The sequence below is a fragment of the Psammomys obesus genome, unplaced genomic scaffold (genome assembly GCF_907164565.1).
Source record: "Psammomys obesus unplaced genomic scaffold, mPsaObe1.curated_primary_1811, whole genome shotgun sequence".
NCBI classification, from domain to species: Eukaryota; Metazoa; Chordata; class Mammalia; order Rodentia; family Muridae; genus Psammomys; species Psammomys obesus.
Window position 1 is genome coordinate 3,972,283 of NW_026596962.1, and position 25,239 is coordinate 3,997,521.

A 25,239-nucleotide genomic window follows, 5' to 3' on the forward strand; every position below is an offset into this window, starting at 1 on the left:
GACTAGGAGGAGATGAGGGAGGGAGCTACAGCCAGGATACAAACTGAATAAATTGTAATAAATAAATTAATTAAATTTTAAAATACCCCTTTTCAGCCTTTTCTTGAGTATGTTTTTAGTTAACATATAATTACTTTTCCATTTTTTTTTCCTCCAGCTCCTCTTAGCTGCCTTTTCTCAAAATTTTCCCATGCCCACCCTCAACTCTCAAGGTGATAGTTCATGACCCTATTGCTTCTAGTTACCTTCTGCTTTGTGATTTTGGTTGAAGCTTCCTGGTCCTGTCATCACTCCTGACACTTCATGCCATGCCTCACAACCATGATGAACATTTAACTTTCTGGAAACATAGGCTATGACAGCATATAAACAAATGCAGTGGGATTCCATGTCAGGCTAGTTTTTCTCATATAGACTTTTGTCTCCTTTTTGGCTTCTGGTGCTAGAGAAATGCCTCAGCAGTTCAGAGTATATGCTTCTCTATCAAGTGTCTAAGTTTGGTTCCCAGCACATAGTTTGCACAGGTCCCAGATGACTGTAACAAAAATGGCACAGGATCCAACGCCCCACTTCTTTCTTCCTTGGCGATCTATGCACTGTGCATGTGGACACATATAAGCAAATAATAAAAAAACAAATAAATACATAAATATGAGAAAATCTACGGTTTCTGTTTGGTCGTATGTTGAGGATATAAACCTGTTTTTATTTTCATCCTAAGTGTGGAATTTGGGGCTGATTCAGATTGTCCACAGCAAGCTATTTGCCTCATTTGGGCACTGAGAGGGGGCTGTTTGCCAGCTGCAGGTAGTTTAACTCTGAAGAGAGAATAAATGCCAGAGCCCAGAGATTGTGGAAAAACCCTGAGAAAGAACAAAGCTGCTGCTGCTTCCCCCTGCTCCTCCTGGCTGCTGTTGATACAGTGAGACAAGAAAATGGAGATCTCCTGAAATGACAATTGGACTGGCTTCAAGGCACCCAATGACCCAAACCAGCAGGAAGCACCCAAGAAAGAACTGTGCCCCCTCTAACCCTTTCTCTAACCTACCTGGTGTTGCAGTGTTGAAAGGGATTGGGGTGGAGTAGAGAGAAAGAGATATAAGAAGTATAAATAAAAGTGTATGACCACAGTCATATTTTACTTGATTCTTAATTTTAGTTTGTTTTTTTTTTTTCAGTCACTGGAATAATTCTCTTTGGATAGATAAGCTTCTATTACTTAAAGTGTGAGTTACCTGCTACTCAGGGCCTTTGAGCACTGCATGTTATGTGAATTATATTTAGCCTCTGATTGTGTCTTCATTGGGTCTTATTCATAAAAGACTGTGCAACTGAGACTGACAGAATATAGTCAATCAGCTGCGTGACATTGCTTTAGTGTCACAGTCAGCACAAATCCGGCTTTCATGTTAAAGTTCCGTATATTATTTCTTTATCGTGCTGGCATTACAATTTTAAAATAGTGAAGTTAGAATCTCAACCCACACAGCTAAGAGATACCCACTTATTGCGGAATATGTTGGACACCAACTTTACACATATATTTCCCCTGTGACTAGGTGTTCTTACAGATACCTGTGGACTTCCTGAAGCTCATCTCTCCTCAAAAGTCTTCTGAACAGCTCTATATACCAACCTTAGCTCATTTTTAAATTATAGATTTTATTATGAGGTTATTATTACATCATTTCCTTATTTCATTTTTCCTACCAATCCTCTCATACATCTCTCCTTGCTCTTTCAAACTCATGACCTATTTTTTAATTAATTGTTGATATATATATATACACACACAACTTGCCCATTAGTAGTCTTTAATGTATACTTAGAATGAAAATTGAACCTTTTATTGTTTTATTTCAACTAATGAATGAAGATACTCAATGATCAGGAAAGATTCCCAGCATTGCCTCAACTCCCCAATCAGTCTTTCTTCAAAACTTTCTTTGTAATTTATGAAGCCACAGGGGGCTTTCTTTTTGTTTGTTTCTTCTTTTTTTTGAAGAATATATTGAAATATATGTTTGCTATTTGAAACTTGGTAACTGCATTTTTTAGTATTGGTATACAAACACACACACACACACACATATATATTAGGAAAGTTAATTATATATATAATTAACTATATATTAATTATATAATTATATATAATTTTATATTATATTATTATATTGTATTGTGTATTATATAATTATATTAATTACATATATTTATATTATATATATAATTAACTTTCTTATACTTCTTCTTTTTGAAGATTTGTCCTGAATGTTACTGTGGTTTTACTTAAAACTGTAAGAGATTCTTCACTGGAATGCCAACAGTTAATTATAGCATTTATTGACATTGCTAAGAGTGCCACTCTCAACAAAGGGTAATATGTATCTGTTGTCAAAGCTCAAATTCACTAAGTCTGTTTTTGTTTTTGTTTGTTTGTTTGTTTTGTTGTTTTTTTCTAATTTCCTTTTTTAATATGAACATCACACCTCATTTTTCTTGGGCTGTATACTGAAGAAATAATAGTGTAGTATTTGGTGATCTATGCTGTTCTAGCCATATAGGTCAATATATACATTGATAAAGTTAGGACGCCACATGAGGAAAACATGAATAAATGGAAACCAGACTTGGCAGGAAGTGGATTGTTATTAGCAATGACCTCATGGAGTTTCCACAGAAAGACAGAGCAAGGCAGGATAACTATTTTAGCATTGACTAGACTGAATAACTTCGGTGATGCCAAAGCTGTACAAGAATAGCCAATAAGGTTATAAAAGGAAAATTGAACAATGGTGGCTTGGCTTGCAATTAGCTAAAAAGTATCCAAAGATTTCTGTTCATAAGTTGGTAGATGCTAGTCCTGAAGCAGAGTGCCTGGATGCCATAGAAACTCTAAAAGCAATAACCAACCCCATCCTTCCACCTGTCTGTCAGTACAGCGGGTTGGGATGCTGACAGCCTGAGTCAATGCAGGAATGGTCCCTGCATGCTCACATTCTTCAGTCTAGATGGAGTGAGGGATACCAGCTTATAATCCATTAATCAGAGCAAAAATTTTGTAATTTACTCAAGTGCGATATGGGAAATATACACAGTAATCAAGTTAAATCTAATAGCGGATTTGGCTAATCAGGGAGATAAGAGATGTCTGATTTAATTAGCGATGCTTACCATTGGACTGCAGATATAAATACCTGGAAGGCAGAGCATCCAGTATAGAGGAACCTAAAAGTGAATAAGCTTAGGATAGAGAGAGCCCAATAATATCAGAGACTGAAAGAAACCCATCTGCTATCAGCACACACTGCAGAAAACAGCTAAGCTCAACATGGACCAGTGTGGATTAAAGGATGCTTTGTAGATACTTCACAGGTGTTTACTTTATTGAAAAAGCCTTCCCTGCGAGTTTTCAGACCGTTGGAATGAAACTGAAACCAGTGCATGTGGAAAAAGATCTGTGGAACAACTTTGAAACATAAATGTCTTCATTTAATTTCACTAGACTGTATAAAATGGAGCTAAGTCTTCGAGGGACTTTGGGATAAGAGATTCCATAAAGAATCAAAGTGACAATCCGGCAATTTTGTGGTGTATGCAGACGAAACTAACACACTATAAACATTAGATGTCTACACTTAATACAATGAGGATTTGAAGCCACTAAAAGCAATTTCAAGACAGTGTAAAGAACGGGAGTGTTCCAAGGGTGTTTATCGTACCAGTACTCAAGGGCCACAGATAATGCTGATGCTGAAACTAGCACGAAGGTCATCCAGGCTTTAGTTACCTGCTGCTCCCACTGTTCTGAGACTGATTACAACAGTCTTCTGTTGTCTCCAAACACTGGGTAGCCTCCCATGGACTGAGCCTCTTGGGATCTCACCCAATTACTGGTCTAAGTACCAAGTTGGCCTGCTTCTACTCTCAGAATGCAGAGAAAGAACCTGGGAGGAACATCACTCTCAGCAAAAATGTGTTCAAAGTCACTGATGGAATGAAACAGGCAAACTAAATGTTAAGTTCAATAAAAGTAAAAACAAAAACAAAAACAAAAACATCCAGAGTTCAAGAACTGAGTGTAAATTTAATCTGAGCAAGGTACTTTTAAAATACAAAATAGTCTCTATTATGTGATTTCAAGGTGTAGAACATTATTCTGAACAGGCAGTGTTTGAGTAAGAAAGTCGGATTAGACACACATAATTTGAACCACTCAAATGATTAACATACAAGTGATAGAGACAGATTTATGAAATTAAAGAAACATGTTTCCTAATGTTCAGTAAACATAAATATATATCCGAAGGATTAATAAGTTGCTTAATAAAGGTCAACAAAATGGTTCTGAGAATAAAGGCACCTGAGTTCTAGTCCTAAAACTGAGAAAATTTGCTCCTTTAGGTTTTCCTCTGAGCTGTGACCTGTGCTCTGTCTCTCTCTCTCTCTCTCTCTCTCTCTCTCTCTCTCTCTCACACACACACACACACACACACACAAAATGTAATACAAATGTCAAAAGAAATTAAGAATCAAAAGTCAGGGGCCTGAGAGATGGCTTAGTTTTTTAAGAGCACTGGTTGCTGTTTCAGAAGAACCAGATTTGGTTCCTAGCACCTATATGGTGGCTCACAAGTGTGTATTAAGTCTAGTTCCAGGGCATTCAATGTCCACTTCTAACTTCCATAGGCAACAGGCATATAACTTTTTGTGTGTGTACATACATACATACAGACCGGCAAAACATTTGTACACTGTACTGGCTAGTTTTGTGTGCCAACTTGACACAACCTGGAGTCCTCGGAGCAAAAGGAGCTTCAGTAGAAAAAAATGCCTTGATGAGATCTGGATACAGGGCATTTTCTCAATTAGTGATTAATGGGGGAGGGCCTAGCCCATTATGGGTGGAGCCAGCTCTGGGCTAGTGGCCCTGGGTTCTATAAGAAAGCAGGCTAAGCAAGCCATGTGAAGCAAGTCAGTAAGCAGCATCCATTCATGGTTTCTGCATCAGTTCTTGTTGCCTCCAGGATCCTGCCATGTTTGAATTCCTGTCCTGAATTTTTTTGTTGGTGATGAATAGCAATGTCAAAGTGTAGGCTAAATAAACCCTTTCCTCCATTCCTCTACAACTTTCTTTTTGGTCATGGTAGAAATCCAAACTAATCCATGCACAAAAAATAAAAAAAAATAAATAACAATCTCTGTTTGCAAGTGTTTATTACAAGTGCAGAAAGCAGACTGGATAGAGAGCACAGAACAAGGTAAGGTCCTAGAAGGAAAGACCTTGGTTGCCATGGGCTACCTGTGTGTCTAGGGCAAGGAAAAAAAACTTGTCTGATATTTCTAAATGGGATTATGGGCTTGGCTGCCTGTTATCAAGAAAAGAAATGGCTCTTTTTGTAGGTGACGATTAATATTTACTATTGATATATCTTCTGGTAAAGCTGCTGTTAATCTTAAACAGCTGTATAACCAAATCATCACACAGAGACTATGATCTATTTAGTTAACCTAGAACACAATGCTGGGCAATAGTTACTCCATCCTAAACCTCCTAGCCCTCATAGTTTCCTAACATTTAGATTCACCCATTATACTTGCTTTTAGTGATATATTAGGGTCAATCCTTCTCTCCCAGTCATTCCAAGATCTCTCTCTCCCAGCTCTCTCTTGTCCTTTCTGTCCTCTGGCTCCTCCCTCTCTTCCTGTCTCCTTTCCATTGTGCAACATTGTGGCTGGTTGCTTTATTTTGGCATGTTTGCACAAAGTTGAGACAGGTGAAGCATCACAATGCAATGTCTAGATTGAAACCAGAGAGTGTGGGAAAGAAATCAGCATTTGAATGAACAAGGGTAAACTGTATACATTCCAAAAGAATATTATACCAGTAGGCTCTCTATGTAACAAAGCTCCAGAGAAGACTAGATTAAAAAGTGATAGTGTTCACCCAATTTACCCATTAGAAAAATAAAGCAAAACCAAACCAAACATAAACAAGTGGCTACCCATACAGATAACATGACCATGTTTATGTAGAATAAAAAATAGAAATAATGTAATGAAGACAATACTGGACAGAAGAGTAACAGCAGTTTTATCCTTCTCTGTACATTTAGGATGCGTACATGCTGAGTTCATTTGCTTAAGAACTTCTGGTTTATGATAACTGTGTACCTTTTCTCCACATGGTTTAGCCACATAAACCAACCATATTTTATAAAGCCATATTGTTTTCCAATCACACACAAAAGTATAACAGCATCCCAGAGTCATCCTCAGAGTAGAATTGGGTGCTGGTAGACGTGAGATGTTATGTCAAATCCAAGATCCAAGAGTCATTAGAAAGGGCAGATTTTAATGGGCTTTAGGTGAAATTACATCACTGTTCTTTGCAATTAATTCATGACTATCTTGCCTTTCTGGTAACGGTTGTGTTTTGTAGACATTGTAGATAGGTGAACTATTTATTTGCACACTCACTCCCTTGGCATCTTGCATAGAACCTTCTGGAAACATGAAAAAACATCAACAAGAAAGATGGTTTTGGCTTAGGCTCAGCTTAAGCATCTGAGTCCTGTGTTCTAAGTGTGTGGGGTCTTCAGCAGTAGCCATACCTTCATCCCTGAGAAGCACCCAATGGGACACCTATAATCTGTGTAGTTTTGGCTTGCTTACATTAACCAATACTTGAAAACACTCTTTCATATGTCTGGGACTGGAGATTTTGCTGGTTTATAATTCTTGGGTTATTGCCTGAGTGGTTTAACTTATATGTATATATAACATATGCACATGTTTAACATATGTGTGTGTTATTAAAGAACTATATGTGTGCACAATTTAAGATAAATATGAAACAAGATTATTTTATAGTTTATCAAATCCCAGTTCTAGCTTATCAGACAAGATAAATGTGTAAGATTGTATTCTGAGTACTACTCATCTCATTTCTACAGTTATGGTGTCTCTTGTATAAATGACAACTGACCTAGAAAGGTAAGGTGTCAGGGTCAGCAAATAAAGAGAGCGATCAGATTTCAACACTGACTTGTGCTTAGAGTGTATGATTTTCGCCGTAACATCTGTAATCCAGGAAATCTCAGAAGGCTGAGTGTCACCACAGTGACACTGGTCAGCATAAACAAGCTACTCTGGGCCAGGTTTCCTCCCTGTGCAAGAACCCATGCCTCTCCATTCTCTGAATTTCATAATTGAGCTTTCAACTTATTTTTGCCAACAGCACAAGAATGTTCCATATGTTTTTATGGGTTTAAAACTTGTCCCAGGTGAGATTTTTGGCAGCTGCAATGTTAATTATATGAAAAAAAAATGTTATCTTTAGCTACTTTGATTCCCATGGATATGGATTCTCTTGAAGTCATAAAGGAAAAGGCTAAAGATCAGTATAACACATGAAACAAGGAACTTGATTATCCACCCTCCGATGGTTCTGAAAAATGCATTGTTAGTTTCAACTCTTTTTTTTTTCCTTATGAAGCAGCATTTAACACGGGGCTGGCTTACAGATTCAGAGGCTTAAACCATTATCTTCATGGCAGAGAGCATGGGGGCAGGCAGGCAGGCACAGTGTTGAAAAAGTAGCAAGCATTCTACCTCCTGATTTACAATCCTGGTGGGGATGAACAGGAGAGAGACTGATCCTGTTGTGCAGTTGTGATGCCTCAAAGCCCACCCACAGTGACATACTTCTCCCAAAAAGCCACATCTACTCCATAGTCCTAATCCTTCTCGAATAGTATCACTCCCCGGTGATTAAGCATTGAACTGTATGAGCCTACGGGGACTTTCTCATTCAAACCACCACACTACCAGGATGCACCCACCTACATACTTTGAACCACGAGATAAAATAAACATCTCCTTTAAGCTGCTTTTGTCAAGTATTCAACTCTTTATTAAGAAAATGTTTCAATGTTGAGACCAAGGAGGAATAAATTCACCTCTTGTTGAGTTTAGTCTGATCCCTAAGATTTCTCAAACACCTGTTCTTATTGTAGTCAAGCAACCAGCCAAGTTCTTCCTTTTTTTCCTGTTATCTTCATTTGTGGTCCCAGAAGGGCCTCAGCCAAGTACTTCCCTACAAAATGCATTTGCTTCTTGTAGAAATGAGAAGGAATTCAGTCAGTTCACCCTTCCAGATTGCCTTCCTCATGACTGGTTATTAACTGGTGGTGAGTGGGAAGTCCACTCTCCTCTACAGCACAGGGAATCACACATGCCTGTTTTCCTTAGATGAATCTGCACACAGCCACAAGAAGAGGTTATGGGAAGGAGATAGGAATTGGCACAAAGATGGCTCTAGTACTTTTCTTAAAGCCTCATCTAACGCCAGCTTTGGAGAAAGATGTGAGACCTCTCTGTTCAGCTCTTTTAATGAACAGTGCGGAGCTTCAGAGAGTCACAGAATAAAGTGCTCCTTTTATTCCACCAACATGAACTACTTTAATATAATGTCTGATAATGAGATGCAAAAGCCCTTAAACAGAGTCTCTTTTATGCATCCCCCAAAGGAAAGTGGTTGCTGGCTGTAACATCGCCACTTCTCCTTAGAAAGGAAACAATTGTTTAAACATAGATTGTTGAGAAATTTAAGAGAAACCTATTTGCTGACAAAAGTTGGCCCTGACATCACACACAGAGGCACATACACCCACTATTTAAGTGTACACATTTATTCAAATGTATATATTAGCAGAAAAAAAGAAGACAGGAAACTTCCAGTCTTTCTACATTTTCTAGAAGCTATCTCTCAAATACATTTGTAAATATTACAAATTTTGTAATATTTTTGTAAATATTATAATAGGAATCTTCAACAACTCTAAAGAAGAAATTATATTTATCAGGATCGGCTTAGGAAGCAATCTCAAGAGGAATCTTCCTGCCAGGTGTAAGCAAGTGAATTGCTACTTATGAAGGATTTTCCAGAGACAGACAGACATAAAATTACTAAGCACACTTGAAAACTTTATTTTGGAATATTGTGTTTAATATCCCTAGTAATGTTGCCCATTTCCTTGTGTACATTCAAACTATGAGGCATGCATGGAGGAACTGCTTCCATATAGGGACACTAATTTAGAGGCAGATTATTTTATTTTCATCTGTATAATACAAATAATCACCACCGAGATACTGCACCTTAAAATCAAATATGATGTTATCATTCATCTGGTATAGCTCTGCCTTATTTCTGTATAAAATCCAGTCTCACTTTGTATGTATTTCAGAGTCTCCTACAACTAATGGACTTTGGTGGGGTCTTTCTGAAAAAGAAATATAAGCTATTGATTTGTGTGGGGGAGGTGAGAGGGGAAAAGAGAGAGGTGAGTTTTACTTGCTGGCATGTCTGGTATACACAAAGGTTAGAAGACATTGTACTCATGGAGCTGTAATTATGAATGATTGTAAGCCATCTTTCCATTACCAAACTTCCCAAATTTAATGAAAGTGGTTTTTTTTTAACTTTCTGAGAGAAAAAAAAAAGCTTTGCGTATCATAAATTTATCACAGTACAGACATTCTTTGTTGGCTGTGTTGGTTACTTTTTGCTTTCTTGACATAAATAAGAATCATTTGGAAAGTGGGACTTGAGTTCAGAATTGCCTGTAGAAAATCCTGTGGAGCACATTCTTGATTAACGGGTGATGTGGGAGGGCTCAGCCCACTGTGGGTATTGTGAACCCTGAACAAGGTGTTCTGTGTTGCATACAAAAGCAAGCTGAATAAGCCCTTAGGGAGCACGCACATAAAAACTTCTCACCATTAGTTGCTGCCGCCAGCTGCCAGCTTCCTGCTTAAGTTCCTTGACTTCTCTTTATAATGTAGTACACCTGCAAGTCAAAATCAACCCTTTCTCACTTGAGCTGATTTTGGTCTTGGTGTTTTATCACAATAGAAAGAAAACTGAGGCATGTGCCAAAAAGATAAAAAAAAAGAAAAGGAAACAATGAATTGAACACATATAACAGCCCTCTAATGTTTAGAGAACACTGTGGAGGAGGGTGTCAGACGTGTGTGAGAGCTGAGAAGCTTCAGAACACCGTTACATAGACTCAACACAGCTCATGCAGGTACTAACCCTCAGCCTCCGAAGTTACCTGCACGGCACTTATATAAGACGGGACTTATGAACTTATGAACTTAAGTCGGGGATTGCAGTGGGCTCACTGGGCTCTCTCAGCTACCTCTGAACTATCGTTTGTTTGTTGGTAGACTGTGGGGTATGGGCGGCTTTTAGTAGTAGACCCACTGCTGATCCCACCAGGTGCTGACGGATAGGGCTAAAGCCCAGAGCACAAAGATACTGAAGACCAGCTTCAACCTTAACAGGGAGGCTGAGGAGGGATGCAGATCCAGCTGGCTAATCACCCTGCAGACTTTCTCTGAGGGGACTTTCCAGGTGGGAACCGACAGTTACTGCCCTTTGCAGTAACTGTGGCAACCTGAGGGGCCAGAACTACATTGCTGGTTGCAGGTCAGATGCTGGTATCCTCCTGGGGAGGGGCTTCCCCTGGTGGTGGCAAGCATCTAAACTAGAAAGGAAAAAAGGAGAAAAACAGAGACCACACACACCTACTTACAGTTAATGAGGTGAGACAGAGTCCACCAGGTTAGGTTCCAACAAGCTCTTCTTACAAGTTTCTCCAACTTCACACATATACATGCACACAAGCACACACAGACATACATAGCCACTTCTGTACATACACATATACATGCACACAAGCACACACAGACATACATAGCCACTTCTGTACATACATATATACATACACACACCTTCACATATTGGGTGGATTGAAATGGATTCCAAAAATTCTATTTTTTCTCACACAGCTTATATACTCTGGCAAAAAAATTCAAGCAGTACAAAAATCACAATGTGGATACATTCTATATTTTTAGGTGAATGATTGCAATGAACATATGTAAGAAAAACATATTCCCCAATACCTTCACATGATCAAATGTTTTATGAATTATGGGTGAGAAACAAATATGATATACATTTGTATCTAAGCAAATTGTTGTAGATTAACAAAGTGTGAGCAAGCAAGATAATTTCTCAGCCAGTTTTTTTTTTTTTTTCTTTACTGGCAGGCTGCAATTTGGGATTATAAGGAGAGAATCAATTATCTCAAAAAGTAATCTTATAATCTTAAAGGAAGCATAAACCTAAACTTTTATATAAAAATAGCTATTTCAAAGGTGCTCATCTACTCACTGATAATTTTTATTAAGTCATATGAGGAAGCTGAGGGCAAAAATCTATACAAGAAGTTAATCACCTTGAAGCCCCATTTAAGTGAGAGTCATGTCAGCTAGTGCTAATCCGGGCTATTGTCCTTGTTCGCCAACTTCAAAAAGTTCCTGGCTTCACTATTAAGAGTGAACTTTACTGAACTTCAAATTGTTCCGTAAGATTTTCTACATCTGTGCCACTAGAAAAACGTGCTAGCCTAACCTTGCTAAACAATCTATTTTTCTAAATTCCTTCTAAGGGTAGTGGCCATTGCTAGCAATCTACATCTGTAAGTTCTTGTCAAGGGTGGTGGCTGAGTCATTACTCTGCTCCAGCAGCAATGCCTGAATGAGACCACTCACTGTTATTGTGAGGGCCAGTGACACTGCCCAGTGAGGGGCTGGAAGCCCTTAGAGTTCTCATACAACTCATACATTATGACGAACATGGTGACCGCAAGGGCCACAAGCAGAGCTGTGCTCCACAGCAGTGTGAAGTCCTCAGGACACGTGGTCCTCAGGGAAACACCACTGTGGTTGTGCCAACCAGTGGGCCACATTCCATGAGTTCTAAAGCTGTTTTGCTGTTCCTCTTGCACGGCCCCCAACACTAAGACAACCCTGGCTTTTCTCGATGCGCACAAAGCAGAAGGAGCAGACATGAATGTGTCTCTTTCACAGAGAAACACGTGAACAAAGCAGAGGTCAACGCAGAAAGCAATTCTCTTTGTGTAAAGGATATTCCAGGGCTGACACGAGCATAGAAGTGCAGTGCATAGGAGGGTCACTCAGTTTTTATTCTAACACATGTAGTGACTGTGTCTCTGCTCTTTCATGGAAGTCAGATTTACAATGTCACAAAGTGGCTAATCAGCTGGAGGAAGAAGTTTCACCACAGTAATTCTGAGTCAAGCAAACAGGAACAGCACATTATGCAGAAAGTCTGTGGAGCTGGGAAGAAGTCTACCTGACTTCTAAGGGCTCTCAGTCTGAAAGCACCATGAAGACTCCCCAGCCACTGGCATTCAGTACAGCTCTTGCAGCTTCAGACCCCAGCTGGGAAAGAGGATAAAGTCGTAGAGGTCCTCTCAGTTCCGTGTTGAGTTCTCAGCTGCTGTCATCCCATTCACCATCACCCCCCAGTGATGTCTTCCACCCTTAGATCCATCAGTCACAAAACAGAAGAAAACCTGGTGAACACATAATCCAAAGTAACTAGGATCACCATTATAGGCAGGTGTACATGCAGTTCTACCTATTAACAAAACTAGGAAGAGAACAATCCAAAAATGTTAAAATGAAGCTCATCCTGAAATGCAGTGTACTCAGATTGCTTCTACATGAGAAAATTCTCAGGGAAGCACTGAAGCTGGGTGAATATTGTACAGTTCTCCACATTTCAATAAGCCAAATGGGAGCCCAGAAACCGCACCTCCGGCCCTCTGAAGAAATTCAGTAATATTATTTTAAGAATTTTAGATTTTTATCAAAGGACTCCAAGTGCCAAACAGAAAATAGGCTGTGAACATAAATTCTGGATTGAAGGCAAAGCATCATATAAGGGGAAGCTCTATTGGAAGACAAGTCTTATGGAGCAAAGGAAAGGGAAAGAAAGGGAAAGGAAGAGAGAAAAAGAAAGCAATAAAAAAGTAAAATTCTAGGTAAAATGAGCAACAGATTTTATATGCAATTGAGTTTCCCATTATTTTAAAGACTAAGAAAAATACATATAAACATACAAGTTCATCATTTTGTTCCAATTAGTTTTTGTTGAAGAAGCTGTTTGAGCTCAGCTTCACACCATCAAAAACAGTTTATTAGTAATAATAACAATGGATACAGTTTACTAGAACATATTTTATATAACCAATGAGTCTCTAAAGAAAAACAGGAAACAAAAGAAGAGATGAACCTTCAAGGCAAATTTTGTATCATCAAATGCTTCAGTAATTGCAAAAAAAATCACTTATTATTTACTCTGCAAATTAAAAACTAAAAGGAAAGAATTACACATTGCCCTGTTTTATATGAACCAGTAGAAAACAATTTTCCAATCAGAGTGGGACGAGGCGTGGGTGATATTGATGAATGAGGCTCTGTGATGGACCCTGGGAGCTTACTTTTCTTCCTTCTTTTTATGTGATAAAATACCCAAAATTAAAGTAAACATGGTGAGGAAAAAATGCTCAAAGGAAGTTTTCCTAGTCAATGTGTCATTTTATTTATCTTTGTGATAGGTTATACAATCATATTACATTTCCAAAAATGACTTGTGTACAAAGGAACTTATTAATATCCTAACACAACCACCGTATTCAAAAACCTAATTCCTCTGTTGATTAGGACTTTTGTCTTTGGCTAAATTTTCCGAGGTTCAGATTTTAATAGATTGAACAGAGGAGGAAATTGGCAAAGAAAGACAATATTATCCATCCAAAGTACATCAAATTGGGAGGATAGCTAAAGAATTTGCACAGCATCTTGCTTGAGAATTAGAGGAAGCCTTCTGAAGGAATACAACCAGAGACACACATAGAAAAGAGGAGATCAGATGACCATACCTCACTCAGCCAGGGTTACATCTGATAGATGGAGTCAACCGAGAAATAGTTTGTGCTTAAAGAAAATTAATCCTTCCCACTGAAATCCTACCTTTCAGTGAATACCATTACTTACATGTATGTTTGCAAGATTGACCATTAGGCACTGGACAACCAGTTGCTGTGTTTTTCTCTGGGGAAAACCCTCTCTAGCTCACAGGCTTCCTTGATTATCTACATCTCTCTGCACCATGGTGAGGCCTCCGGGGCTTTCGTTGTTCACTTTGGCATGTTCACTGGTGCCATCCTTGTTCAACTCACATTTGGTCAGTCATGTTGGAGGCACAGACTCACAGAAAACTGCTAAACCATTCAGCGCTGCTCAGTGAAGCTGTGGTCGTTGGAGGGGAGATAGATGGCTGCAGGTCTCTCAGGATGTGGCTACTGATTTCAGAGACACAAACTTAGCAGCATTCCTCGGTCCTCACTGTCACTGGGCTGCTCTAGCACACTCACTGCCTGCTCCTAATCACTGGCTGACAGTAAGGTCACACTTAGCATGTTCTCTTCACAGAGAATGACTCATATTTTATACGATGAACTCATGAAACTCGCCATTCTTGTGCTTCACAATATCTTAAAGTCACAAACATGTTGAGAAAATATAATACTGGATGTACAAGCTTCTGGACTAGAGCTTAAATTCGGGGAAGTTCAAGCTGTTTACCCAAACATTAAACCCCATACTTTTTTATTGAGTTTCAGAACAGGGAGAAACAGGGAACAGGACAGGAGCCTATCACAGAGGGACTCTGAAAGACTCTACCCAGCAGTATATCAAAACATATGCTGAGAGTCATAGCCAAACTTTTTGCAGAGTGCAGAGAATCATATGAAAGAAGGGGAGATGAAAGACCTAGAGGGAACAGGAGCTCCACAAGGGGAGCAACAGAACCAAAAAATCTGGTCACAGGGGTCTTTTCTGAGTCTAATACTTCACAGAAGGACCATGCATGGATATAACTTAGAACCCCTTGCACAGAAGCAGCCCATGGCAACTCAGCATCCAAGAGGGTTCCTCAATAATAGGAAAAGGGACCATCTCTGACATGAACTCATAGGTTGGCTCTTTGACCACCTCTACCTGATAGGGGAACAGCCTTACCAGTCCACAGAGGAAGACAAAGAAGCCAGTCCTGATGAGACCTGATAGACTAAGGTCAGATGGAAGGGGCATAGAAGAAGAGGGAGAGAGGGTGGGACTGGGAGAGGCTGGAGGAGGGGGCTACAGCTGTGATACAAAGTGAATAAACTGTAATTAATAAAAATAAAATAAATATAAAAATACACTGTAAGATAGGTGCCATGAGTTGAAACATGTCACCCTCCCATTGTCTTGATAAAATCCTTACCCCTAGTGTGACCATACTTGGAGAAATATTCTAAAGGTATGTATTTATGTTTAAAGTCGGTCAGAGGACAGGACCTCATTCAACAATACTGGTGTCCTTATCAGAGGGAGAAACCTGGTCTAAGATAAATCGACAAATACAAAACCTAGCATAGCCTGCCATGAAAATCTAAAAGACTAATAACCTTCAGGTATTATCAGATATCAAAGTTAAAGTATGTAAAAACAGGCCATTTACACTAATTCTAGTCAGAGGTGCCTTAGGTTTGAGGAATAACTTGCCTTCTCATGTGTATATACATGAGAAGGGCTAGGTCTTCAGCATCCAGGAAGTCCCACTAGCCTGCCTTCAGGGGCCTAGCAACCTCTGACATCATCATGTGCCTCCAGCACCAGGGGTGCTGCCAGTAGAAGGGTCCTGCCTACCACCCCAAGCTCTCTCTTACACGCTTTCCCTCTTAAACTGCCTCTCTCTCTCTGTCTTGAGCACCCTCTCCCCTTCCTCCCGCCCTGCCCTCCCCCACCTTTTTTGCACAATAAACCCCCTTTACTCCAGATCTGTTGCGTGGCATGTTCACCATTGTTAGAACAATGCCGCTGTCTTCAGTTAATTTTTTAAGCTACCTCATTCTTGCTTATTTTTCTAATAACTATCAAAGCCAGTTGGCTCCCACATAGGCTATCTGGATGACCTCGTCTCCTATGCCAAGGTCCTGAGTCCCCACCCTTCACACCTCTAACCCCTTCACAAAGTTGTGGTAAAACTTGGAATTAATTTAATGTATTGACTTAGGATATGGTCACTTGATTATATCTCTGAGTCCTTTGTGGCTGAGTCAACTTGTTCTCATCTGTTTAGTTATATCCTAGTTATCTGTTGGAGTTAGCTTATCATAGGGAACAAACATCCTTAACTGATGACCCTTTATAAATTGTTGGACTAAGAGTTCAATTTGCTCTGTTTTTAGAAATGAATATCTCCTTGGATTCTAAACATTTACATCCTTTTGTGTAAAACAATCTGTCAAAAGCAAACAAAAGAAAGCATGTTCAATTCCCATCCTGAAAGGCAAAGAGGATGGACATTAGAAGAAAAAGAAAACAGGAAACAACCTAGGAAACTGCTACAGAGGGCCTCTGAAAGCCAGAAGAAGAAAACAGGAAACAACCTCAGAACCTGCCACAGAGGGCCTTTGAACGCCTTTGCCATGTAGACTGTCAAAGCAGATGCTGTCCCTGATGGCCAACTGAAGGACAGAGTGAATGGAATTTTATGTAAGAAGTGGGAAATAGTAAGAGCTGGAGAGGACAGGAACAGAGCAACAGAACAAGAAAATTTGAACACAGGGAACTTCCCAGAGACTCATACTCCAACCAAGGACTATTCATGGAGATAACCTAGAACCCTGACAATGCAGCCACTTCTGATGAGAACTGATAGACTAAGATCAGAAAGAAGGAGAGGAGGACCTTCCCTATCAGTGGACTTGGGGAGGGGCATGCATGCAGAAAGGGGGAGAGGGTGGGACCGGGAGGGGAGGAGTGAGGGGCTTATGGGGGGATACAAAATGAATAAAGTGTAATTAATAAAAGTTAACTAAAAAATTAAAAAAAGAAAGCATGCACTGTAAATATAATAGAGGACAGAGTAACCTTCAGAGAGATAAAGGTCTTTGATGGCATTTTACACCAGAAACTTCAGAAGAGCAGGTGAAGGCAGCGGCGAAGTTGAAGGATGCATTAGAATAATGTTGGTGACACATTTCCCTTCACCTCCATCCAGAGGAGGCTCCTCCTCATGTCCTTACTGCTGGTACACACAGGCTGGCTGAGACTCAAACTCAGGGCTTGGTTGGAGATTAGGAAATGCATTTGCCAATTTCATGAAAAAAAAAAAAAGAGAGATATTGGAAAAGAATGGAATTCTGCAAATTGTATTCAGGGAATTAGGAGAAAAATAATATAATTTGTGATTCAATACTTTGGGGGCAAAATTTGTGTACGTGTGTATGTGTGTGTGTGTGTGTGTGTGTGTGTGTGTGTGTGTGTGTGCGCGCGCATGCGCGTGGGGGCAGGAGACATGCCAGTGCACCATCAAGCAGCTCTCTGAGCATCTTTCTAGATACTGCACGTCTCGCAGGACTGGTGGGGATCGTGAGGCCCTACCACATGCTGTCTCTGAGTGGTCCTCTGAGCCTTGGTAAAACAAGGTCAGTGAGCATCATCAGCTGTTTCTTGTTCAAAGAGTATCACTTCCCTCACTCTAGCTGTTAGGAGTCCCACAGGAAGACCCGGCTGCACAGCTGTTACACATGTGCAGAGGGCCTAGCTCCATCCCAGGCATGCTCTGGTTAACAACAGTTCAGTCTATGTGGACCCCTATGGTCCCAGGCTAGTTGATTCTGTAGGTTTTCTTGTAGTGTCCTTGAACTTTTAGCTCCTTCAACCCTACTTCCCCCTATTCAGGGTTTCTGAAGCTCTTCCTAACATGTGACTGTGGGTCTCTGCATCCATTTCCATCAGTTGCTTTGTGAGGCCTTTCAGATATCTGTTCTGTTAGGCTCCTTCTGCAAGTAGAGCATCATTCCGAGTGTTCAAAGTGGGCTCTTTCATGGCATGAGTCTCAAGTTGAGCCTCATTTGGGTGGCCATTCCCTCAACTTCAGATCCCCTTTGCATGCTGTAGGCAGGACAAATTATCTGTTGAAGGTGTTGTGGCATGCTTGATGTCCCAGTCCATCCCCTGGATATCTTGCCTGGTTGCAGGAGATGGCCAGTTCAGGCTCCATAGCCGCACTGCTAGGACTCTTAGCTAGGGTCAACCTCATAGATTCCTTGGAATTTCCATCTTCCTAGGTTTCTAGCTCTTCTCAGAAATGCTCACCCCTCAAGTCTAGTTTCCTCTTCCAGTACTCTATCCCTCCTGCCTCCCCCAACTTGATTCCTTCATCTTCTCCTCCACCTCACCTCTTATTTAGTTCCCTCCATCATTCAGCCTCCCTTACCTAATGTCTAATCTATTTCTCCTTCTCAGTGACATTCAAACATCACCACCTGAGCATTTATTGTTACTTAGCTTCTTTGTGTCTGTGGTTTGTAACACGCTTATCCTTTATTTTACGGCTAACATCCACTTATAAGTGAGTACATACCATGTTTGTCATTCTGGGTCTGGGTTACCTCACTTGGGATGATCTTTTCTTATTCCATCTATTTGCCTAAAAAATGTCATGATGTCATTGTTTTTACTAGTTGAGTAATATATTCTATTATGTATATGTACCACATTTTCTTTATTCAATTTTTGGTTGAGGGACATCTAGGTTGCTTAGAATTTCTGATTATTAGGAATAAAGCTGCTATGAACATAGTTGAGCAAGTTTCCTTGTGGTATGGTGGAGCATATTTTGGGTATATGGTCAGGATTGGGATAGCTGGGTATTGATGTGGAACTATTCTAAATTCCTTAGGAACTGCCAAGTTCATTTCCGAAGTGGTTGTACAAGTTTGCACTGCTGCCGGTGATGGAGGAGTGTTCCTCTTGCTCCACATCCTCACTGGCCTGTATTGTTACTTGTGTTTTTGTTTGTTTGTTTGTTTGTTTGTTTGTTTGTTTGTTTTTTATCTTGGCCATTCTGACAGGTGTAACATGGAATTTCAAAGTCAACTTGATTTGCATTTTCCTGGAGACTAAGGATGTTGAACATTTCTTTAAATGTTTCCAGGCCACTACAGAGTCCTCTGGTGAGAATTCTCTGTTTAGATCTGTACCCCATTTTAAAATTTGGTTATTTGTTGATGTCTAGTTCCTTGAATTCTTTATATATTCTGGATGTTAGCCTGGATGTGGGGTTCTGCTGGATGTGGGGTTCATGAAGATCTTTTCCCAGTCTGTAGGCTACCATTTTGTCCTTTTTTTTGCATTTTTTTATTTTATTAATTACACTTTATTCATTTTGTATCCCTCCATAAGCCCCTCCCTCCTCCCCTCCTGATCCCACCCTCCCTCCCCTTTCTGCATGCATGCCACTCCCCAAGTCCACTGATAGGGGAGGTTCTCCTCTCCTTTCTGATCTTAGTCATTTTGTCCTTTTTACAGTATCCTTTGCTTTATAGAAGCTTTTCAGTTTCATGCAGTCCCATTTACTATTTGTTGATCTTAGAGCCTGACCTGTTGGTGATGTTCAGGAGGTTGCCTCCAGGGCCAATGAGTTCAAGGCTCTTCCCCACTTTGTATTTTATCTTTCTATTTGAATTTGGTTTTATGTTCAGGTCTTTGATGCATTTGGAGTTGAGTTTTGTTCAGGAGATAGACAAGGATCTATTTTCCTTGTTCTGCATGAAGACATAAAGTTAGACCAGCACCATTTGTTGAAGATGCATTCTTTTTTTTTTCCCATTGTGCTTCTTTGTCAAAAATCAAGTGTCCATAGGTGTGTTGGGTTACATCTGGGATTTCAGTTTGATTCCATTGATCAACATGTCTGTTTCTATGCCAATACCTTGTGTTTTCTTAATTATTATTACTATTGCTCCATATTACAGCTTGAAATCAGGGATGGTGATACTTCCAGAAGTTCTTAAATGTAAGGAATTGTTTTAGCTATCCTGGGTTTTTGTTTTTCCATATAAAGTTGAGTAGAGTTCTAGAGTTCTTTCAAGGTTTGTAAAGAATTATGTTGGAGTATTAATTAAAATTGAATTAAATCTGTATATTGCTTTTGCCATTTTTACTACAAAGCCATGAGAATGGGACAACTTATCTTCTAATATCTTCTTCAACTTTTTTCTTCAAATTTTTTCTTCTTGAAGTTTTCATCATACAAGTCTTTTACTTGCTTAGGTAGAATCACACCAATATGTTTTATATTATTTGTGGCTATTGTGAACTGTGTTATTTCTCTAACTTCTTTCTCAGCCTGTTCATCACTTGTACAAAGGAGGGCTACCAATTATTTTTAGTTGATTTTATATCCAGTTACTTTGCTGAAAATATTTATCAGCTGTATTTCCTTGGTGGAATTTTGTAGGTCACTTATATATATTCTTTTTTTTAATTTTATTTTTTTCTTATCAGTTACATTTTATTAACTCTGTATCCCAGCTGTGTCTCGATCCCTCATTCCCTTCCAGGCCCTACCTCCCTCCCTCATCTCCACCGTGCCCCTTTCCAAGTCCACTGATAGGGGGGACCTCCTCCCCATTCATCTGATCCTGTTTTATCAGGTATCTTCAGGACTGGCTGCAAAACTCTCCTCTATGGCCTAACAGGACTGTTCCTCCCTTGGGGGGTGGGGAGGCCAAAGAGCCAGTCATTGAGTTCCTGTTAGAAATAGTCCTTGTTCCCCTCACTATGGGAAACCAATTGGTTACTGAGCTACCACAGGCTACATCTGAGCAGAGGTTCTAGGTTATATTCATACATGGTCCTTGGTTGAATGTCAGTCTCAGAAAAGACCCTGTGCCCAGATATATTTGGTCCTTGTGGAGCTCCTATCCTTTCCCCATCAGACTAACTCCCCTTCTTTCTTATGATTCCCTGTACTCTGCCAAAGGTTTGGTCATGAGTCTTTGTATCTGCTTTGAAAACACTGCTACTTAGAGTCTTTCAAATGCGCTCAGTAGACTCCTGTCATATGTTCAATGCACATCCCATCTGTCTTTCTAAATGAGGATTGATCATCTTACCCCATGTCCGCTCTCTTGATTATCTTTTTTAGGTGTACAGATTTCATTATGTTTATCACATCTTCTTATATTACCTGCAAAAAGTGATATTTTGACTTTTTCCTTTCCAATTGTATTCCCTTGATCTCCATTAGTTGCCTTATTGTTCTGACTAGGACTTCAAATACTATATTGAAGAGATATGGTGAGAGTGGACAGCCTTGTCTTTTCCTTGATTTTTGTGGAATTGCTTAAGTTTCTTTCCATTTAATTTGATATTGGCTACTGGCTTGCTCTATACTGCTATTATTGTGTTTAAGTATGTGCCTTGTATCCCTAATCCCTCCAAGACTTTTATTATTAATGGGTGTTGGAATTTTTCAAAGACTTCTTTAGTGTCATGATCACGTTTTTTTTTTTTTTTTTTCTTTCAGTAAGTTTATATGGTTGATTATACTGATGGATTTTTGTATGTTGAACCATCCCAGCATTTCTGTGATGAAGCCTATTTGGTCATGGTAGATGAGGTTTTTGATGTGTTCTTGGATGCAGTTTGCAAGTATTTTATTGAGTATTTTTACATCACAGTTTATACAGAAGATTGATCTGAATGTCCCTTTCTTGGCTGAATCTTTGTGTGGTTTAGGTATCAGGGTGACTGTGTCCTCATAAAATGAATTTAGCAGTGTTCCTTCTGTTTCTATTTTGTGGAATAATTTGATGAGTATTGGTATTACCTCTTCACTGAAACTCAGGTATAATTCAGTGCTAAAACATTCTAGATCGGGGCTTTCTTTGGTTGGGAACACATTAGTGATTTCTTCTATTTTCTTAGGAGTTATATGTCTTTTAAAACTGTTTACCTGATTTTGATTTAACTTGTCATCTCTCTAAAAAAAATCTATTTAGATTTTCCAATTTTATGGAGTACAGGTTTTTTATGTAAAACTTAATTATTCTTTTGATTTCCTCAGCTGCTGTTGTTTTTGCCCCTTTTCATTTCTGATGTTATTAATTTGGATATTCTCTTTTATGCCTTTCAATTAGTTTAAGGGCTTGTCTACTTTGTTGATATTCTTAAAGAACTGACTCTGTTTTCTTGACTCTTTGTTTTTAATTGATTGATCTCATCCCTGAATTTAGGCACTTCCCTTTATCTACTCTTGGGTGTGGTCCCTTCTTTTTGTTCTAGAACTTTCAGGTATGTTCTTAAGTCACTAGTATGTGATTTCACTATTTTCTTTATTAAGGCATTGAGTGCTATGAATTTTCTTCCTAGCAGGACTTTCATTGTGTCTTATAAGTTCGGGTTGTTGTGCCTTCATTTTCATTAAATTCTGGAAAGTCTTTAATTTCTTTCTTTATTTCTTCCCTGACCCAGTGGTCACTGAGTAGAGAGTTGTTCAGTTTTCAGTGGGTTTGTACATTTTCTGTCCAGCTTTAATCCATGGTGTTCCAATAAGACACAAGGGGGTTATTTTTTTATTTGTTGACACTTTCTTTGTGACTAAGTATATACTCAGTTTTGGAGAAGGTTCAATGATGTGCTAAGATGAAGGTATATTCTTTTATGTTTGGGTGAAATGGTCCCTTAGGGCCATTTGATTCATGTTAGCTTCATTATTTCTGCATACTTTCTGTATGCATGACTTATCTGCTGATGAAAATGGGGTATTAAAGTCTCCCAATATTAATGTATGGGGTTCTACATGTGATGTAAGCTTTAGTAATGTTTCTTTTAAAAATGTTGGTCCCTTGTATTTGAGGCACAGATATTCAAAACTGAGCCATCATCTTGGTTTGAGTTTTGTGTATGAAGTGTCCTCCTCTACCTGTTTTGATTAATTTTGGTTGAAAGTCTATTTTATAAGATATTACAGTGGCTACTCCAGCTTGCTCCTTGGGTCCATTTGCTTGTAAAATATTTTTCCAGCCCTTTACTCTGAGGTAATGTCTGTCTTCGCTGTTGAGATGTGTCTCTTATATGCAGCAAAATGATGAATCCTATTTTCACATTCATTGTGTTAGGCTGTGTCTTCTAATTGGGGAATTGAGTCTATTGATGTTCAGACATTTTAATGACCAATGATTGTTAATTCCTACTTTTTTGATGTTGATAGTTATAGTGATGGTGTGTGTGTGTGTGTGTGTGTGTGTGTGTGCAAGCGTGCTTCCCTTTTTTTGCTTTTGCTAAAGTAGAATTATTTTCTGTGTTTTCTAGGGTGTAATGACACCTCCTTGTGTTGGAGTTTTCTATTGCCTTGGCTGTTTTAGACTATGTTCTTGTGCTGACCTTTAGCCATCTTGGTTTTGAGGTTATTATAGGTTTAGATTTTGATTTCTCAGTATATTTTTATTGGCTGGGTAGTTTTTCTTTTATGTTTTTCCCCATTGTTTCTGTTTCATCTCTGTATTCTGGCCTGAGTGGCCTGACATTCCGGTGACTAGCAAGTCTTTAGATCTTGTAGTTTTTCTGGACTGCATGGTCTCTGAGGTTTTGTGTGCTAACTTTGCCTCAGAGGTCACTAGTACCTGTTTGGTCTGGTATCACTTGTACCAGAATGCCTCCAAGAAACAAGCAGAGTTGAAAGGAAGCAAACAGAAGATAGGGGATGGGGTATAATTTATCACTATTAGGTGTGTTTCAGAGGAGTTGGTGGGCAGAGGCTTGGGGGAGAGGAGGCTTACTGGTGCCCATGGCACTGGCTGGCCTCCAGGAAAGCAGGCATAGTTGTTGAGCAGGAAATAAAACACAGGATATGCAGTGCAGGTGTTTTCAGGCAAGTTGTCAGGCAAATGCATCTTCACATTTTATTTGTACTTTAAAATATAATTCGTTGGGCAGCATTTCTATTCTCTTTCCTAATTAAGGAACATCTCAAGGGGAACATATTTTCCTTCATTAACACATAATCCACTGCTCATCAGCAAATATACCTTCAGAGCACCGTTATCTTCAGAGCTGCACATCCACACAAAGGACCAGGCACTCTGCAGTGAAGGCTCTGCTTGGCTCCATGGGAGTCCTCAATGTTTTTCATTTAAAGACCCTGACTTCTATTTTCCATATCTGCTATAGAAATCCTGGGCCAGCCGAAGTCCAGGAAGCCAAAGCGTGTGGTAGGTAATGGTCATCATCACAAGGTTCATTTCATTGCTGGGAAGGGATGGCCATCATCCACGTGATGGCGGTTCACAAGATGAACAACGAAGCACAGGTGAGACCAGCAATTAACCAGGAGTTAACAGAAACTGGAGAAAGAGAAGGCCTCAGCGAGTGGCTGAGATGGAATAACTGAGTGTGGCTGGAAGGACCAGTTGAGGCACACCGGAAAGAGGTAATTAAAGGAAAAGGACCAGAACATGTTACTGTTGATGACTTGGTGGCTGAAACCATCCTGAGGTAGAGTGCGGACACCTGATAGTTTAAAAGAAGGAACCCTGCAAAGAATAAGAACATTCTTTGCTAATATGAATCATTAAGGATGAATTATGATGTTGCTCTGTGGATTTACCTCTGAAAGTAAATTTGAGAAGACCAGGGGTGGCATGGGGGAGGGAAAGAGAAGGGAAATTGGTTGGGGCTGGGGGCATCTCTGGGACAGGGGAAGCTCCTGAAGTCTATTGTTTTACTCCTGGTGAACTGAAATCCCACTTTGGTAATATGCTAAAAAATTGTTTCATAAAATATGTTAGACTAAACATACACACATATATACAAACATACACATGCACACATACACACATACTTGAGAATAAAGTAGTATTTCCAACCAAGAATTTTCAAAGAAATAAACTGTACATTATGCACAGTATTTCTTGGGGATAAATTTATAATGACTAAATCTGGAGATTTTCAGTATTGGTCTCCAAATTCCTTTATAATAGTCTTAGCTGTAGAACTACAGAAGAATAGTGGCGCAACATACTTACGATGACCTACTTCTTTAATTGTTCCTTGTAAGCCTACACTTCTGTTGCCTTTCATCTTTTTATCACCTCCTCCTAGTCAAATCTCACTGTCTGTGTGCATCACAACTGTTTGCACAGCTGTTACAGAACTCTTGGATCTGACTAGACTAAACACTGAGGGATTATTTAAAACTCATGAAGTGTGCTCTTTTTCAAAGTTGCTTTTTTAGCCTATAAAGTATAATAAACAGCACTAGAGGTGGAAAGTGGGCTATCTATCAAGATGTGCACTGCATTACATAAGTGTTAATAGGCTGACCACTGGTCTTGTTAAACTAGGGCAGCTGGAAGGCCCAGAGATGCTCCCTTCGGCGGATGCTCACTCTGGATGCCTTGCTCTTCTTGGTCTCATGGCCCCAGACAGTGCTGTCCTGTGTAGCAGACC

At 39.5% G+C, this 25,239-nt stretch overlaps 1 pseudogene; it reads left to right on the top strand.

Moving 5' to 3' along the window:
• Positions 1–24,067: 24,067 nt before the first annotated feature.
• On the top strand, positions 24,068–24,365 carry LOC129670267 (transcription and mRNA export factor ENY2-like; annotated as a pseudogene).
• Positions 24,366–25,239: the final 874 nt, after the last annotated feature.